The sequence below is a fragment of the Kogia breviceps genome, chromosome 16 (genome assembly GCF_026419965.1).
Source record: "Kogia breviceps isolate mKogBre1 chromosome 16, mKogBre1 haplotype 1, whole genome shotgun sequence".
Taxonomy (NCBI): domain Eukaryota; kingdom Metazoa; phylum Chordata; class Mammalia; order Artiodactyla; family Physeteridae; genus Kogia; species Kogia breviceps.
Genome location: NC_081325.1, coordinates 74,168,150 through 74,188,306, shown reverse-complemented (window position 1 = coordinate 74,188,306; position 20,157 = coordinate 74,168,150). Strand labels below are relative to the sequence as shown.

Genomic DNA, 20,157 nt, shown 5'->3' with positions numbered 1-20,157 from the left:
ATGCAAATTACCACCCCAGTGAACCAGCATTTCATATCCAGCAGCTGGAAAAATTAAGAAGTCTGCTAATGCTAAGGTTGTGGAGGGTATGGCCACTGTCCTGTGGGGGAGGTTAGGGAATGTGGCTTAGAAACATCACACAGGGGCCTGCTGAGGTGCTAGACACAGACTTCTAAATATATCTTATATTTATATAGATAAAATATATAAATACACATATAAACAAACGTTCATTTTACATACTCTGGAGTGCATGACATATTCCACAATATAGCTCACATCTTAAAAAGTGAAAAGCAGGGGCTTCCCTGGTGGCGCAGTGGTTGAGAATCCGCCTGCCGATGCAGGAGACACGGGTTCGTGCCCTGGTCCGGGAAGATCCCACATGCCGCAGAGCGACTGAGCCCGTGAGCCATGGCCGCTAGGCCTGCGCGTCCGGAGCCTGTGCTCCGCAATGGGAGAGGCCACAACAGTGAGAGGCCCGCATACCGCAAAAAAAAAAAAAAAAAAAAAAAAAAAAAAAAAAAAGTGAAAAGCAGATATAAACGATCAATACTATATATAAAATGGATAAACAACACGGTCCTACTGTATAGCACAGGAAACTATGTTCAATATCTTGTAATAACTTATAATTGAAAAATATGAAAAAGAATATACATGTATAACTGAATCACTTTGCTGTACACCAGAAACTAACACAACACTGTAAATCAACCATACTTCAATTTAAAAAAAAAGTTTTAAAAGTGAAAAGTAAATAGCAACTGAGAAAGGGTACAGCAATACATGTAGACATTTTTTTTCAAAAAGTTTTGCTATGAAACCACAGAGAAACGGCATTGCGGCTAGAAGAGCAGGACAGGTCCACAAACAGTCCTTTTAAAGATGGGCAACAAAATAGCTAGTTTGAGTGCCCGTGGGAATGAGCCAGTAACACAGGAGAAACAGACGATGCAAAGCAGAGAGACAGAGTAACTGCAGAAATAAAAGTCTGGAACAGGCAGGAGTGGGTAAATGGTGCAGATCGTAAAGGAAAGAGCTTGCCTTTGAAAAACAGCAGCTGTGTCTCCCTCTTGTAACAGGGTGCAGGGACAGATAGGCGTGTAGCTTTGGTGAAGGGAAGATAAGGGATTTCCCATCCATCCCGTAGCTTGGAAGTCAAGGCTGGAGGCCAAGAGAGAGGGAAGCAAAGAGGAGGGGGTGTAAGAATTTCCAGAAGAGTTGAAAAGTAGGAAACATTTTGGAGAATGTAGCAGAACCATGAGGGAGTGTTGAGGGCTCAAGCTGTGGGGCTTGTGGTCATGAATTTTCATTGAAACCCTTCCACGTGATGTGTAATTTTCCCAGGTAACTTGTAACTCCTGGTAGGTGAAGGTCCAGAAGAGCTGGAGCGTTGGGTCCATGGGTTAACCAGGGTTGAGGGTGGCTGTAATCAGAGTCAGAAGTTTGTCACAAATTACAACAGAGGCAAAAGGATAAGAGAATCGAGCATGCTAGCAAGGGAAGAAGGAACTGAAAATGGAGTGATATGGCATGGGAAGATCAAAGAAGTGGAGTTCTCATGTGGTGTGACGATTGTTGGAGAAGATGCCAGAGCAAGTGAGCTTGAAGAAGGCGAGGTGGTACATATGATGACTGAATGAATGAACCCATTGCAAACTGTCCTCTAGTTTGTAAGTTGCTAGAGGGGGTTGGTGAAGAGGCCCCACGATCACCCCACGAGAGAGCATCCTCTGGGAGGCCAGAGACGCCTCAGGAGAACTGCCAGATGGGCTAAGTCAAAGGTGGGCCTCAGAGCTGCAGCCGGACGGACAGGGGAGGTGGCTAGAGCTCTGAGGGGCAGTAAATGCAGAGTCCTGCTGAGGTTCATGCAGTAATGATGCCCGGGACGCGGGGAGAAACGGGAGGCGGAGCCCAAGGGGCAGGAGCGGAGCACACAAAGAACGAAGCGGATGCTCACAAGGAAGAAGGGGACGGGGTAGGAGTCTGACATTTTGCATGAAAGGTGTTGGATGCCTCTTACTGCACGTGTCAGCCTAGGTTCAAGGCACGAGGTCAGCATGAGCACTCATTCCCTCAAAGCAACTTCTACTGGAGTCGCAAGACACTGAGAACTGCTCCGGAAAAGTAAGGTTTGGAAAAGATAAATAGTAGTTCACCCAAAGTGGAAAAGGGCATCTGTTCGAACGTGGGCAGAGGGGAGGATTCGCATGAGGCGCTTTGTGAAGGTCAGTGAGCATCTACGGCAAAAAAGAAAATAAGTCCTGATTTTTCTTCTTACTTTTCAGATTCAAAAAGAGTGAAAGAAGTTAATATTTATGATTTAGTAAAGTTGTAAAGCAATGAGCGTTTTTTTGTTTTGGGTTTTTTTGCCACTGAAATCGATCTGCATCAGTTAAAATTAATGGAGTAAGTCAAACAAGAAGCCAATGGAACTGTCATTTATACTCTAGGGCTGGCCGCTGAGCCTTGTTTACTCCTGATGTTTGAGATTTGAAGGTTTTCGCAGTCTCAGTGACTCCCTGCCTAATCATCTTCTTCTGTTCTCATTGTTCATCTCCCCAGCCCTGTGTGCCCCCTCCAGTCCACAGCTCCCCTGGGTGGTCTCCTCCAAAGCTTTGATCTTTGCTAACACCTGCCTCCTTGTGATTGTTACATCCTAACTCCAGCCTCAAACTCACCCCTGAGTCCCAGCCTCCTGTGTATTAAACTATCCACTGAAAAATCTCCATTCAGGTGTCCGCCAAGCATCTCAGACTCACTCTGGCCCAAAGGAGGACCTTCACTTCCAACGTCTCCCAAAGACTGCTCACGCACTTTTCTATCATTGTTCCTCGAGGTCCCAACCCCCAGAGCCCAGCTCCCCAAACCCCTGAAGGCTTTTCCTGCTCAACATCCTGTCATTCATAGAGGCTCATGAATTTCTCTTACTTAACATCTGACATTAATTTATTGAACATTAAAAAGTATTCACCCTCACTACTAATCAAAAATGCAAATCAATGGAGAAGGAAAAACAGACCACATTCTCATCACCCAGTTTGAGAACATGAAAAAGATAGTCTCTGATGTGGTTAACGGGCAGTGAAAGGAACGCTTTCAAGTGCCACTGATGGGAAGGCAAACCCCTCACAGGGCCACCTGGCAAGTGCATCACACATCTTTAAAAACACACCCCTTAGCCTCAGTCACTTCACGTCTTGAAATCTACAGCAAGGAAAGAAACCGGCAAAAAAATATAAGTATTTAACTACAATTAGCTTTACTACATTTTTGAAACAGTAAAAACATAAATAGCATAAATCCCTAAACAGCCTAAATGAGGGATTTGTTAAATAAACTATGGTACATGTGTAATTTCTTCACAGCCACGAAGAATAATTATATAGGTGTGCATTTTATTGACACAAATGATACCCACATATATTTTAGACATGAAGAAAGGTTGCAAAATAATATATAGTTTCCATCTTAGTTTAAAAATATATTAATGTATATATCTAAACAGAAAAAGATACTCTATGTACTGTGTGCAGCTCTTACGTAAATCTAAAATTAGTTCAAAATAAAACTGCTAAAGAAAAAAAATCTGATCTGTGGACGACTTCTCTGCTAAAAAAGCATATGAACTCCCCAAAGTTAAATCTTATTATCAGCACATAAATATGTAAACTATGAGACCATAAAAGGATGAATGTAAAACTGTAATACCTATGATTTGGGGGTCAGCACCTTCCTCCTACAAAAAGAGGTAACTGCCTCCAACCCTTTTCTATAACCAAGTTGCTGTAAAGTCAGGTAAAATAAATACGGCTCACCTACTTATGCAGAAATAAGTAAAAGTTAAGAAGTAGAACACAGGGCTTCCCTGGTGGCACACTTGTTAAGAATCCGCCTGCCAATGCAAGGGACACGGGTTTGATCCCTGGTCAGGGAAGATCCCACGTGCCGCAGAGCAACTAAGCCCGTGCACCACAACTATTGAGCCTGAGCTCTAGAGCCCGCGAGCCACAACTACTGAGCCTGAGCTCTAGAGCCCATGAGCCACAACTACTGAGCCTGCGCCCTAGAGCCCGTGCTCCACAAGAGAAGTCATTGCAATGAGAAGCCTGCACCCTGGCACCAGGACCCAACGTAGCCAAAAATAAATAAATAAATAAATTTGATTCTTTCAAAAAAAAGAAGTAGGACACCAAGTTCAAGTTGGACAGAAAATACACTTACCTAAACAACAATCTGAGGCAACATATGCTAACTGCCAGAGCAGTACAGGCTAAAGGTGCAGAAGACAAGGACGGATACGGTCAAGGAGGATGTCATGGGAAGGGCAGGCTTGAGCCTGACTTAAGTGACAGGGAGAAAAAGTGAAAAATATATTTCAATCAAGATACATATTAAGAAACTGAAATTGTGGGAGAAAAAGTGAAAAATATATTTCAATCAAGATACATATTAAGAAACTGAAATTGTGGATATTGCATTTAGGAAAAACTAGAAGACTGATTAAAATGAAAAGAATGACCTTGTAGAAGAGCTATGAGAGATAAGGGTGGCAGGGTTTAGAGGCCATACACGCACACAACACACATACAATATACACAATACACACACACACCCCCACACACTCATACAACATACACAACACGCATTCACACGCACAACATACATAATACACTCACTACTCATACACCCCATACACACTCGCATACAACATACACAACAAACACCATATACACAACACACACAATACAAACACACCACACCACACAATATACACAAACACACTACAGCATACAAAACACACAATACACACAAACACACATACAATACACCCAACATACCTCGCATGCAGAAAATAAGAATAGACACCTAATTCCTTGATCCAAAAAAGTTGTATTACAGAGAAAATTACATTTGGTGTAATGCAACTTATTCATATTTCTGTCTTACAAAATCTGTCTCCGCCTTTCATGTTTCTCCCTCCCACCCCTCCACCCCACTGGCTTTGCCTCCTGCAAACATCTGGGCGCCGGTCTCCTGGGGGCAGATATGACTATTCTTTATCAGACATTTTCAACTCAGGCCGTCCCCCATCTGCCACCACACTTGGCACTTCCACTGGTTTACTTCTTGATACCCCCTTCCCGAATCGTTCAGAAAGATTCCAGATTCTGTCCCTCTCCAAACACAGCTAGTGGCTTCCACGGTCCAACTTGTAACAGGGCTCTGAACTCACCACTCATCTAACATTGTCCCATCTAACATTTGTGTGTGTGTGTTTATTGCTTATACCTTTGTATCAAGATGATTTTTCTATCATTCTGTCGGGGTTTGGAAAGGGTATGGAGATTGTTAATCACATGTGTTCATTCTGTGTTTAAAGGAAAGTCCCTATAATAAGTTCTAACTGTGGAAATGAGAAAGGGGTCTGGCTAAGAGTAATGATAAAAACTTATTCAGAGAATAAGTCTTTACCTTTGGAGACCAACCAAGGAACCCCACGTTTAAAATAAAATGATCTCAGCCTCTTGGCGGTGGGAGTGCCCAGCACTGTATACAGCCTGTTTAGGCAAAAATAACAATGACTTTCCCCACATATAGAAATGGACACTAAGGGCTTCCCTGGTGGCGCAGTGGTTGAGAGTCCGCCTGCCGATGCAGGGGACGCGGGTTCGTGCCCCGGTCCGGGAAGATCCCACGTGCCGCGGAGCGGCTGGGCCCGTGAGCCGTGGCCGCTGAGCCTGCGCGTCCGGAGCCTGTGCTCCGCAACGGGAGAGGCCGCAGCGGTGAGAGGCCCGCGTATCACAAAAAAAAAAAAAAAAAAAAAAAAAAAAAAAAAAAAGAAATGGACACTAAGCATGCGTGACTTTGCATTTCAATCCTGTCACTATTGGGTGGAGGCAACTTTTATGAAACAAACTTAAGCAATGGAAAGAAAACTCAGTTATTTAAAAATGACCTGGAGGGCTTCCCTGGTGGCGCAGTGGTTGAGAGTCCGCCTGCCGATGCAGGGGACGCTGGTTCGTGCCCCGGTCCGGGAAGATCCCACATGCCGCGGAGCGGCTGGGCCCGTGAGCCGTGGCCGCTGCGCCTGCGCGTCCGGAGCCTGTGCTCCGCAACGGGAGAGGCCGTACCACCAAAAAAATAAAAAATAAAAAAAATAAAAATAAAAAAATAAAAATAAAAATGAGCTGGAGTCCATACTCATTCAAACAAATAAGAGAATCATAGACTTAAATTTCTGGATGGCCTCAGGTTTTCCTCGACCTTCAGATGTCATGCAGGTGAACCTCTAAAGCAGTGTTTCCTGCCAGGGCGCCAGGCTTTCAAAGGCCCCTGATGCTGCCATTCTTATTCGGATCCTTCGGGCCTTTCTCCCTGACCCCATCCCGCAGCCTTCACTCCCTCTGCAAACACACATCCCATTCAGCAATACCAGAAAGAAGGTGCTGATGAGCCAACGGCATTGCTTTTAGTTGTTTTAGTGGCGATGGGAGATGTAAAGGCTGTTAAAACAAGGCAGGATGAGTACGAGAAGGGGTCTTGCAGAGACAGTTTCCAGGGGGTTGGACAAAAAAAAAAAAAAAAAAACTTTAATTCTTTTTGGAAAAGATGATGAACTTGAAGAAGGACTCTGGGATCCTCCAACTCTAGCCCCAAAATGGAACTCCCTAAGTAGAATGGCTTCTGAGGCCAGGTGCTCTGTCCTTCTTGTCACTGCTTTGCCTATAGGATCTAGTGCAGTGCAGGCACGTACATTTTTGTTGGGTAAATAAATAGAATTATTAAAGGAAGATAGCTCAATAACAATCCTGTACATGTACTCTGGAATATTATACAGCATTTTTAAAAAGTGTTAAATCTATATACTGAAAGGCAAAAACTCTAAGACATACGGTTGAGTCATTTAAAAAAGTAAACAAAATAATGTATTTGGTAAGTATAGGAAAAAATCTAGAGGTATATGCAATAAATATTACAGATGTTATCTCTGGGAAAGAGAATACTAAGGGAGACTATTTTATCCATATTATTTGAATATCTTCAACAAGAGCATATTTATGTATTACTTGCATAGATAAAAAAATAAAGCAAATGTACCAATTACCAACTGATATTTTTTCTGAATTTTTACTCATTCATTTTTTATGTCTTGGGCACTTGTGGTAAATTTTCATATTTTTCTTTATCTTTAAAATGTCCTCTTTACATTTCACTTTTTTAATTTAAAAACTGTAAATTACTGCTTAGTAATTCCTATCTTTCCTATTGGTAATACAATTTTTTATTGTAACAAGTTTATTTTTTAAGCTATGAGCTCACATAATAAACATGTAAACAAACACACACTTATTAACAATTAACAAAAATTAAGCATACTACTTTTCAACTGACGTATTTTTTTACTATACATTAGATATTTCCATATGACTATTATACAACTACATCAGTATTCATAGTGATTTCATTCTATTCCTTTGTATGGATATATATCATAATCTTATAACCTCCTTCTTTTTGGATATTTATGCTATATTCCAATTTTTTACTATTACAAACAACAATTCCAAGCAGCATAAATTTGAGTTTGATTGGTTTGCATTTGTAATAAAGCTTTAGTAGTGCCAGTTACTATCCAGAAAAGTTGCACTATCTTAAACTTGTAGTGTGTGGGAATTAATTTCTCCCTACCAATACAAAAACTGACTTTAGCGTTTAAAAAAATCTTCATTATGTGATAAGAGGAAAAATAGAATCATATTGTTTAAATGTATGAGTCTTTAATTATTAGTAAAAATGTTAATATTTGTCTTTAATTCTTTAGTGAAGTATCTGTTCATGCCCTTTGTCTTTGCTTACTGGGATATTCACTTTTCTTATTGACTTATAAGCTCTCTTTATATATTAAGGCTATTTGGTCTTTACAACACATGTTGAAATCTTTTTACCAGGTCATTTAATTTTAAATATTGTTTCTAAAACTTTTTATCATGACCCTTTAAGTTCTTACTTACTAAAATTTAGTAATATTTTCTCTTACCACGTTTTTCTCAGGGTCATGTTTAAACAATCACCCAGGATATACATGTAAGAAAATATAAATCCTTAAAGCACTAGTATAGTTTCATTTTTTTACCTTTAAAATATTTAAAAGTAAAGTAAAAAAGAAAACGTGTACCAAGGTGCACAAAACATAAAAACATTAAACTTAAAACTTTAATTCACATTTTATTTATTGATTTATTTATATGCAAACAGGTAGGACATGAAATTTATTTTTTCCCAAATGGTTAGCTAATTATCCCAATACCAATAAATGAATATCAATTATTTATCCACTGTTATATAATACCACCTTTATTATATAATATAATAAAATTGTAAATAAACATGGGTTTGTTTCTGAATTTTTATTCATTTATTCATTTATTCACTCAACCATCCTTGACTAAGCAAATACTATGTTCTGGGAACTGTTCAGCACTGAGTGAGAGAGACATGGTCCCTGCCTTTTGCAGCTTTTATTGACGTAGTAGGCACAGACAGTGACCCAACTGTGATCAGCGCAAACAACACAAAGCAGAGCAGCAGAGTGACAGCATGGAAAGAAGGAGGACAGGAGAGCTATTGTAGCAAAAGAGACCAGTGGAGGCGTCTGGAAGGACTTGATAATTGAGCCAACACCTGAAAGAAGCAAAAGGAACACGAATAACACAAAGGAGCCCCAAATGTAGTAAGGAAATAAACTTGTGAAAGTTTGGGGATAGAGAAACAGCAAGTGCAAAGACCCCAGGGCAGGAACAGATTTACTGTTTGCTGTGGAAGAGCAAAAAGGCCAAAGCAGCTGGACCAAAATAAACGAGCAGAAGTTCAGATATTTAGACAGGGCTCTTTGCAGGCCATGGATGAAGATTCTTTACTTAGGGAGTGTGGTCTGATTTACATCACTTAAACGAGCGCCTTTGTAGCTGTGTGGAAAACTGACCAAGTGAGCCGGTGATGGGACTAGGAGTCCAGGTAAGGAGCACCTGGCGTCATCCAAGAGAGACTAGGGTGGGAGGTACCAAGATGGCGAGAAGGGATCAGATTCAAGCTGTGACACTAAGTTAGAGCTCACAGGACTTGGTGATTTACTGGACATAAGGGAAAGGAATGAATTGGGGGACGGCCCCAACAACTGAGATGGGAAAAACTGGAGATGCAGAAATTTCTATAAGGAACATCGAGAGTTTTATTTTGAACACGTTCAGGTTCAAATTCTTATGACCTTATCCAAGTGGTGATATTAAGTGGGTGGTTGGATATACAAGTCTGGACCTCAGGGGGAAAGTTCAGGCTGGAAATACAAGTTTGGGAGAGTCATTAGTATCCAAGTGGTGTGCAGGGCCTGCGGGATCTCCTGGGGCGAGAGCGTGAGGGCAGATAATCAGAGGGCCCAGGGGACGAGAAGGAGAATGCGGAGGAATGACCAGTGAGGGAGGAGAGCACGTGGTGCCCTGAGATGGAGCCAGGATAGGGTTTTAAGGATGGCTGGATCTGCTCCCTCAGGCTGCTGAGGAGTGACCAAGGTCAAGACTGCAAATGGACGGCTGGGTTGGGTGAGCTCAAGGTCACTGGCAACACAGACAAGAGCTGCTGCAGTGGAGGAGTACAGCTCCCAGCTGAAGAGAGTTTGGGACAAAAAGAATAAGGGCGAAGCGTAGAAACAGAAGTAGATGTTTGGAGGCTGCTTGGAGAAGTGTGTACAATCAGGGACTCACATTTTTTTTTTAATGGAAGCTAATTCAGCATGTTTTGCACACTGATGAAGTAACCCAGGAGAAAGAAAAAAATTAACCATGAAGGTGAGGGGGATAAAGGCAGGAACAAGAGGAAACAGAATCCAGACCCAGTTTGGGGGTCGAACTTAGTTTGGGCCAAAGATGGTTCTTCCATTCATCTGTCTCACTAACCTTGGCCTAAACCCACTTAATTCTAGAAATCTATGGAGCATTTTAATGTCTGATAAAGCAAGGGACCTCTTGCTAACATTAGTTTTTATCCTTATTTTAAAAATTTATCATGAGTAGTTGAGCACATATGTATTTCCAGCTGACCTAAGTTTTTCACATCAAGTTGTTTTCATTTGAAGTGATAATACTTTTATATGGTTCGAAATACAAAAGTTACAAAAGGCATACAATGAAAAAAATCTCCCTTTTACTAGTATTTCCTAAACAGGCATTTCCCCCACCTGAAGGCCAGTAACGTCACCATTTCCTGGATATTCTATCTGAGAATATTTTATGCACATACAAACACATTTATAGTTCTTTCTTTCCCCCTTTTTATACGATTAGTGACACGGCTCTATTTTTTTTCACTTACAATATATCAGAGATTATTTGATATCTCTAACTAAGAAATATTCTCATTCTTAAAAAAAAAAGAAATCTAATAAGGAAAAAGCCTCTATGAAGAAAGACACCACAAGAGAAACACAAGGACACAAGTTAGAAATAGCAAGATGAGACAAAAATAAAAGAAAAACTCAGGTAAAGAAAATAAACTGGAAGGCAAACAAGGGATGAGAGATACTGTTGAAACATAGTGAGGGAAATAGAAGACAGAAATGAGAAAAACAAACAATGGAAATTAAAAATTTAAAAGGATTAGAGTTAAGACAAAAGCTACCAGAGACTGCAAAGGCAAACAAGGTATGCATGGTTAAAATCTCCCACGTACGGGCTTCCCTGGTGGTGCAGTGGTTGCGAGTCCGCCTGCCGTTGCAGGGGACGCGGGTTTGTGCCCCGGTCCGGGAAGATCCCACGTGCCGCGGAGCGGCTGGGCCCGTGAGCCGTGGCCGCTGAGCCTGCGCGTCCGGAGCCTGTGCTCCGCAACGGGAGAGGCCACAACAGTAAGAGGCCTGCGTAACGCAAAAAAAAAAAAAAAAATCTCCCACGTACAATGACAATGATAATATTATTAGCAATGGGATAGAACATATATTTAAAAACATAATTAAAAACAAACTTTCCTGACATAAAAGAAGACATCATTCTAAGTGAGAAAAGCACACACTATGTCTGAGAAACTGATCAGTATCCTCAATGCAGATGCATATTCTAGTAAAGGTTATCGGACCTTAAAGATAAAGAGAGACTCCTTTGGGCAGGTAGGCAAAAACATCAGCCTGGCTTCTGATTCCCTCCCAGCAACAGTCAACCCCACATGACAATGGAGCAATAACTCTAAGATTAGAAACAAACAGAAACAACTCCATGACCCAAGGATTTTATATCCAACCAAACTGTCCGTTAAACACAAAGGTGACAGAGTTTTGAAGTTGCACAAACTCGGGGGCCATAACTCCCGAGAGATGCTCTTGAGGAAGTCCCAGGGGGTGAACTTCAGTCAAGCAAAACCACCACAGAAGGACTAAAGGTGCTGTGGTGACGAATGGGAAGGAGAAGAGCGTAAAGGCCACCTACGCTGATGATGCAGAGATGACACACGTAACAAACGGGGACAGTGGGGGAAGATGGCAGATAGGGTCCATCTGCCCATTGCCTCCATTGGGAGGCTGTGATCTAAAGCTGACACATCAAGTGAGGGAAATGTGGGCAGATTACCCTGCGCAAATAAAAATCCTGGGCTGGGGAGGTACAAGCTATCGGGTACAAGATAGGCTCAAGGATGTGTTGTACAACACGGGGAATATAACCAATAGTTAGTAATGACTGTAAATGGAAAGTAACCTGTAAAAATTTTTAAAAATGTAAATACTGAGAAATATATTATTACTGATTAAAATCAGGTTATAGAAGAAAAAGAGGCCAGGGGAAGGATCTAATACCATCACTGCCATCTAAAAAAGTAAAGAGTAAAAGTAAGTGTAATATTATATTTATAAAAGTAGCCAATAAAACAAGAATATGTACATTAAATATAAAGACTCTATACAAAAAGCAAAGAAAACAGATCGTGTAAGTGAAAGACTTTTAAAAAATATTCCAAAAGTGGAAATCCAGCATAAAATAATGTGACAGATAAACATCAGCTGTAAATTCAAACTAGAACCTCTAACGCGTCAATTGGTACAATTACAGGAAGAACTGTAAGACCACAGCTCTGCAAAGGAGCTGGGGACCCACCTAGTACAGCCCTTCCTCCTGCAGTTGAGGAAAGTGAGGACTAAAGAGATGCAACATCTTACTCAAAATCAAACAGAAACTCAAGAGTATCTTTAACCTAGAATGCAGCACCATTTTCATTACCTGTTCTCAGAAACATTTGTTCGTAAAGGATATTGTGATGATTTTTAAACCCGCCTGCACATTCTAGGTTGGCCCCCTAAAATGTGGGCCAACCTCAGTGACTCACTGATACTAATAGAATGTAGCAGAAGTGAGTGACACAGCTTCTGGAGGCACCTGAGAAAAGGCTGGGTAGTTTCTGTCTCACTTGTTTTCTTGGGTCACTCACATCTGGAGCACTGAGCTGCCACGAGGCCACCATGTTGTGAGGAAGCCCAGGCCACGTGTAGGTGATACAGCTGAGGTTCCAGACAATGGTCCCCTGGCCATTGAGTCACAGTTCCCCTTCTGCTTTCTGCCACTGCGTCTTCCTAGCTGCTTGCAGACATCGTGGAGCAGAGACAAGCCATTCCCACTGTACAGTGCCTGAATTCCTGACCCACAGAATCTCTGTGCGTAATTTCAAAACGGTTGTTTTATGCCACTAAGTTCTGGGGTGGTTTGTAACAGCAGCATGAAAATGAACACTATTTTTTCCCTACTACTAAGGACTTCTAAAAGGGGAGCCAAGAGGAAAAATTCATTCCCAGTCTATTTTATTTTCATTTGAGGCCAACTAAAGCCAAAAGACTGTACTCGATTTGAGAAAAGAAATAAAACTTGGTTCTGAATTTTAACTTTCTGCAACACAGATTATTTTTTTTTTGAGGAACAAATATAAGGCAATACCAAGAGGTTTTTCATTTTTAAATGTCATGAGATTTTTCAGATGATAAACACTTGCTTAGCAGTACAGTTCCGAAGCAAATATCTAGGCAATTAATCACATGTATACAGGATTTTTTTTTTTCCTGTGGAGAAATGTTTTGTTATTGAAAAATAGAGCTTTATTTTACAACTATTTGAAAACAAACCAGAGGCTTCTCTGCTCTGAAGTACAATATGGCTGATTTACTTTCATAATGTAAACATTATTATTTTTTTCTAATTTTCTTAAGCCAAGTAAACAAAGGGGGTTGAGAGCTTGTGTTGGTATCAAGTGTGTGCTGATGAGAAGCCAGCCAGCCTGGCAGTTAGACACATTCAGAGACCTGGAAAACCAAAGTATTGTATTAAGTGCTTCTATTAATTTCCTATGGCTGCTGTAAACAAATTACCTCAAAATTGGAGGCTTAAAACAACAAAATTGTTTTGTTTCAGTTTGGGAGGTTAGAAGTCCTAAGTCAAGGGGCTGGCATAGCCACATCCTCTCTGAGGCCTCTAGGGGAGAATCCTTCCCTGCCTTTGAGACAGGCTGGGACTTGGGACCTGGCACCCTTTGCTGCAATGCTTGCATCTGGACAAACGTCTCCTGGAGCTACAAAATACAAAGAACCTGTATGGGACTAAAAATAACTGCGTGCATTCCCAGTTGGGGCAAATTTTGGACCAAAGATACAAAGAGACCAACAAGCCCCACTGCCACTTCTGAAGAGCCCGGAGCAGAAGCAGGGCACTGCGCATGCCCCCTGCCCACACCGCCACTGAAGGGGCGGGCAAATCACCTAAGCCACCCCTCCCTCCTGACCCCTGGACACACCCCTACCCTCACCCCATATAAGGAATCAGCTAATAGGGGAGCAAGGCAGCAAGGGAATCTGTTACTTATTCTCTCTCCCTCCTGCCAGCAGGGGGCCCCATAAAGCCTTGCCTGAGTTTATTGTCTGGCATCTGATCAATTTCCACTGATTAAGGGGGCCAAGAACCCTGACGGGTAACAGCTTTCCCAGCTTCCAGTGGTGGCTACCAATCCTCGGGGTGCCTTGGCTTGTGGCTGCATCTCTGCCTCAGTCTTCACAAGGCCTTGTCCTCCCTGTGTCTGTCACCCTCCTCTTCTTATAAGGACACCCGTCATACTGAATTTAGGGCCCCTACTCCAGTTTGATCCCATCTTAACCAGATTATATCTGTAAAGACCCTCTTTCCAAATAAGGTCACACTCACCGGTACGGGGGTCGGGGTTAGGACTTGAATATATGCTTTGGGGGGACACAGTTCAACTAACGACAGTGTCCGAAACAGAGATCTAAATAAAGGGCTGTGATTGTGGGTAAGACGGGATGCTTAAATGCAGGGTTCCCTTTGCCCCTTCGTTTGAAGCCAAGAACCTAGATTTAAATACTGACTAGCTGTGAAGCTGTGCAAAAGCCCTTTCACCTCTCCAGTCTCAGAACACTTATCCGTGAGCGGGCATGAACTGAGGCAAGTGTGGTCATAGACCAGCGACCTGGGCATCACCCTGTGAGAAATGCTGATACTCAGGCCCCACCCTGGACCAACTAAGCCAGAATCTGCATTTAAGCTGGAGCTTGAACTGCTTCTGAGGCACATTAAAGCTTGAGGGGCACTTAGCACAGTCCTTGGGGCATGATAAATTGCCAATAAATGCTAATCCCCCCTGCCCATATACCTCACAAAGGCACTTAAATAAAACAGCTGAGTTTACATTTAACTTAATAACTGTGGACTAAAATGAAAGAAGGGAGGAGTGTAGGCTGTTCTCAAAATCTCTCATTCAGAAAAAATTGGCTAACTAGCAACAGGCTGGTAGTGAAGCACTTAACTTTTGGGTCTCTTTGGAATATGTCAACTTTTTTTTTTAAATTTAAGAAAAGATTGCTCACACTACATGGGGAAAAGAAATCCAGAGATGGGACACAGCTCACCCACATTTTTTAAGGTTGCGTTATCTGAAATGGGTGAATTCATGGGTTACTGGTGTGTAATTCTTATGGAAATGAAAACAATTATTTAAGTGTAAAAACATAACAAAAAGCTTGGAAGTCATGTCTCTACCTCCCAGAATGAGAAAAGAGCTGCACAAACTGAAAGTCAATGACTTTTCTTAGCTCCATGAGAGAACTGAGGTCCCAGGATAAACCACCACCCTGAAAACTGGAGAGACACGTGAGGACAGAGAACACAGGACCACACGGCAGAAGCCTCTGCGGCCAGAAACAGGTAGGGACACACCCATGGTACCTGCAGCAAGGTGCTGGAAGCTGACGTTGGGCTAACAGTCTAAGCAAGGACTCCCATATTTTCATGCATTTTACCTCTGGCACTCCCACCAGGTTCTCATGGTGAAGATGGGAGAAAAAGCCCCTTGTTTGGCTGGGGTGAGGGGAGTAGCTGTTTTGAAATACATCACAACAAATGCCAACCAACCCAGCAAGAGGAAAGACCTCAGTAAATGAGAAACAAATCCTGACTTAGGAAGGGGGGATTTTGTTCAAAGGGATGATTGCAAGGGGGAGAGAGAGAGGGGGGAGAGGGGGTGATGAAACCATAAGATCTACAAGCATTTCCAGACTTAGGCAAAAAGTGGGTTTCTTTTACAAAAGGAGTAAACAAGGTTAGGAGGACCCAGGTGTGGGGGGAGTTGGGGAAAAGGGGGACATGATGGGATAAGGAGATCAGAGAATGTTCCACTCAGAAGCCAGCCTGTTCTCAGCAGGGGCTGTCTGTGGGCTCAGGCAGAGGATGGGCAAAGTTCAGGCCTCTGGGGCAGGATGGACGTTTAACCAAAGTTTGACTAACACACATTTTGTTCCCATTGATCAGTGGGGACATAATAGTTCAGCTCATTTCAGAGGTAAAGAATGGGAATTTAGAGGGACTGTGTCTGGCCTTCTCATAAGTAATCAAGGGGCTCCTGTGAGTCTCGTCTAGTCATACGGGGCTGGGGCAGGGATGGGGAACAATGAGCCTTTTCTCTGAACACAAAGTGTGGGAGATCTCTTAACCTTCACTGTTTTCCAGGAGCATAGAGTTCAGGTAACAGCACTGTCAACAGTAAGGGCTTCCAGGACAATCTAAGACTCTTCACTTAGGGACTTCCCTGGTGGTCCAGTGGTTAAGACTGAGCCTTCCAATGCAAGGGGTGCAGGTTTGATATCTGGTTGGGGAGCTAGGATCCCACATGCCTTGCAGTCAAAAAACCAAAACAGAAAATGGAAGCAATATTGTAACAAATTCAATAGAGACTTTAAAAATGGTCCATGTCAAAAAAAAAAAAGAGAAAAATAAGACTCTTCACTTATTTCTCCTTTGACTCTTCCTTTCTTTACATAGGTTTGAGCTTCTAACCCTTACCCTTGTCCTTCTCTCTGAAGAACTTTTAAAACTATTTCTTTCAAGGCAGGTCTACTGGTGACAAATTTTCTCAGTTTTTCTTTATCTGAGGAAGTCTGTATTTTTCCTTTACTTTCAAAGGATAATTGTGCTGGGTACAAAATTCTAGGTCAGTGTATTTTTTTCTTTCAAAACTCTGAATATTTCACTGCACTGTCTTCTACCTTGTATGGTTTCTAGTGAGAAGTCTGATGTGATGCTGACCTTTGTTTCTCTACCGGTAAGTTCAGGCAGTGTGCAATGCCAAGACTTTTATAATTATAAAGTGGAGAAGTGAAGTGTGTGTGTCCCTCATTGTTTCAGTGCATCCTCAGAAATAATCCCCAGTAATCTGAGAGGCTTTGATGCACTTTTTTTTCCAGGTTTTTTTTTTCCCCCCAGGGGCAGCAAAAATATATGGCCTGAGTGGGATAAATGCCATCCTCCTTTAAAGTTCCATAATTATCTTAAAAACAACCCCAATATACATACAATCTAAATAAAACAGATTACTTGCTTTGCGGGCAACTTCAGACTAAATTCCCCAGCTTACTCCTTCAATTCTAGACCCTTCTATGTAATATGTAGCTATTGTTCAGAGATAAATATAAACACACAAATATGCTTTTAGAAACAAAAACGAGATTGCAACCTGCACACTCTTCTACAACTTTCTTTTCTCACATAATGGCCATAATTATACTAAGAGCATATTTGCGAATCAGTCCATATAGATATGTATTGTTACTTTTGTGGATGCATCACAAACTTTTTGTCCTTTAACATTTACATTGTTTTCAATTGCCTGCCATCCAAACAATACACAATGAATATTCTTGTACACTGTTATATCACATAGATTGTGCTGTTACATCCGTGGGACAAATTCTGGGAAGTAAGATGGCTGGGTCATGGGATATTAAAGTTAAAATGTGGGTAGACATGGCCAAATTACACTCTAAAAAGGTTGTAATAAACTATTACTGACAGTATATACGGGTATTTGTCTTAACTCCTCTTCCCTTCATCTTAACACTTTATTAGTAAATTGTTTAAATTGTTTAGTCTTACAAGAAAACACACACACACTTGTTATTAAATTTAAATTTGAATTTCTCTAGTAATTAGAGAGATTTAGATTCTTTTAGCAGTTTTTTTTTTGGATCAGTTGTATTTGTTCTGTATATTGATTGTTTATATCCTTTGCTTATTTTTCTCTTGAGTTGTCTTTCTCTTATTGATTATTAGAAACTCTTTCTATACTAGAGATATTAATGCCCTGCTTGCTAAATATTGCAAACATTTTCTCCCAAAGTTTTGTCTTTTATTTATGTACACATATATATTAACCTGTTCATTTACACCACTGTTTCTCAAACTGTCATTGATGGAGTGTCTGTAAGAGAATCATGTGGGGTGCTCACTAAAAATGGAGATTCTGGGGCCCAAGCACTCTATGAGAATCCCTTGGAAAAGGACACAGGATATTGTATTTAAAACAAATATCTAGATGGTAGAGCCATTGTTTCATAATCACTTATTTTTATGACTTACATAATTATTAAACACATGACATTTTATGCTTTTGCATATATTTAGACTTCAATCCATCTTAAATTAATTTGCTTCCTGTTATGATGCAAAAATCTAAATTAACTGTATTTTATTTTTAATGTCTTTATTTTAATTATGCCAGCAGCATTTATTAATAAACCATCCTTTTCCCACTAAATTAAAGCATCACCCTTATCACATATTAGATTGTAGACTTTCTCACATTTCCATACTTTTAAAAAGACACATCCCTTTATTCTTTTTGTAAAATATTATGTGCTTATAATAGAGAATTCATGACATGCAGAATAATAAGAAATTTTTAAAAAAAAAATCCAGCTGTAGTAGATTGAATAGTATCTCTCCAAAATTCATGTCCACGTGGACATGTAACCTTATTTGGAAATTGGGCTTTGCAGATGTAATTAAGATGAGATCATACAGGATTAGGGTGGGTCCTAATTAAAGAATTAGTATCTATACAAGAAGAGGACAGATGCACAGTGAATGCCATGTGAAAACAGAGGCTGAGATTGGAAGCCACAGAACATCAAGGAAAGCCAAGGCTTACCTGCAACCACCAGAAGGTATGACAGGGGCATGGAACAGATCCTCCCTCAGAGCCTCCAAAAGAATCAGCCTTGCCGCATCTTGAGTTTGGACTGCTGGACCCCAGAGCTGCAAGTGAATAAGTTTCTGTTGTTTTATGCCATCAGTTTGTGGTGCTCTAGGAAACCAGTAAACCAACTAATCAGAAACAACTAGCTTTAACATTAGATGGTCCTCGTTACAGATGTGTGTACGTATGTATATATACATGTGTACATGTAATAGATTGACAGAAATATTTCCAGTATAATGAGGTAATTCTGTACATTCTGCATTATTAAACATTTTTACTTGAATTTATCTGAAGAAAAAGAATAGATTTGTCCTATTAGTCCAGTGATGGTTTTTCCTATTTCTGTGCTAATATCTTGGTGTTTAGTTTAATTTTTTATAGGACAGAATGCTTATCACTCTTCTTTTTCAAGGCCCTTTTTTTTTTTTTTTGGCCTCACCGCACAGCTTGCGGGATCTTAGTTCCCCGATCAGGGTTCAAACCCAGGGCCCCGGGCAGTGAAAGCGTGGAGCCCTAACCACTGGACCGCCAAGGAGTTCCCTTCAAGGTTTTCTTCATCATTTACAACCTCGTGACCTTCCCTTCAAAATTTAAAATTAGTTCTGGGGCTTCCCTGGTGGCGCAGTGGTTGAGAATCCGCCTGCCGATGCAGGAGACACGGGTTCGTGCCCTGGTCCGGGAAGATCCCACATGCCGCGGAGCGGCTGGGCCCGTGAGCCGTGGCCGCTGAGCCTGCGCGTCCGGAGCCTGTGCTCCGCAACGGGAGAGGCCACAACAGTGAGAGGCACGCGTATCGCAAAAAAAATTTTTTTTTAAATTAATTAATTAATTAAATTAGTTCTAACTCATCCTCAAGAGACTCTGGAATTCTGATGGGAATTGTGCTAATTTTCAAATTTGGCTTGGGAAGAATTCGCATATTTTTGGTACTGATTTCTCATGCACAGATATGGCAGGTTTTTCATTTTTTCTGGTCTTGTTTCCGCCTTTCAGCAAAGGGCAACGGATTTCATCATCAGGATCTTGTAACTCGTTAAACTTTATTCCCAATTATTTTATAGTTTTTGACGCCGTTGCAGATAAAATATTTTTATTTTTAGTAGGATATTGCTTTTTCAAAAGGAAAATTGCTAGTCCTTCCTCTGCTTCTCTCTCTTGAGTTTTAAGCCTTTTACTGAACTCAGGTTTAAAACGGAAGCGTGAGTTTTCGCACTTGGCCGCTGAAGGCCTACATAAGCACTGGCTTCCACGTATCTCAGTCTCCTTTGTACACTGTGAGCTTCACAACCACGTCATAAAGCGTGGTGTCTGGTGTCTCCACTGCACAAATGAGGGAGCTCAGCTCAGAGAGGCAAGTGATCTGCCCAGGGTCTCTCTGACACCATTTTGGCCTGACAAAAACAGTTCCTAGGATACAATTCAGTCAGGAAGTTGGTATCGAGGCACGATTTCATTCGCACCAAAACGGGACAGGTCCATGCTTACGGTGTCATCATCTTACCAGAAAGCAAAAGTGCTCTAGAGCTGAGGCGAAGGACTCCCGCGCCCGCGCAACACGCCGTCTCGGGCCTGGCGGAAAGAGCCGAGCGC

The 20,157-nt window shown here is 41.4% G+C and overlaps 1 long non-coding RNA gene across 1 annotated transcript in view; it reads right to left on the bottom strand.

The window, feature by feature from the left end:
• The window catches only part of LOC136792755 (uncharacterized), an 89,923-nt gene extending 69,773 nt beyond the window's left edge, over window positions 1–20,150 (bottom strand). Inside the window, exons 1-2 of the long non-coding RNA XR_010837102.1 lie at window positions 20,069–20,150; window positions 18,517–18,623 (exon numbers count right to left, since the gene is read on the bottom strand). This is a non-coding gene — a long non-coding RNA (uncharacterized lncRNA). The remainder of the gene's footprint in view (window positions 1–18,516; window positions 18,624–20,068) is intronic.
• Between the last annotated feature and the right edge of the window lie 7 nt (window positions 20,151–20,157).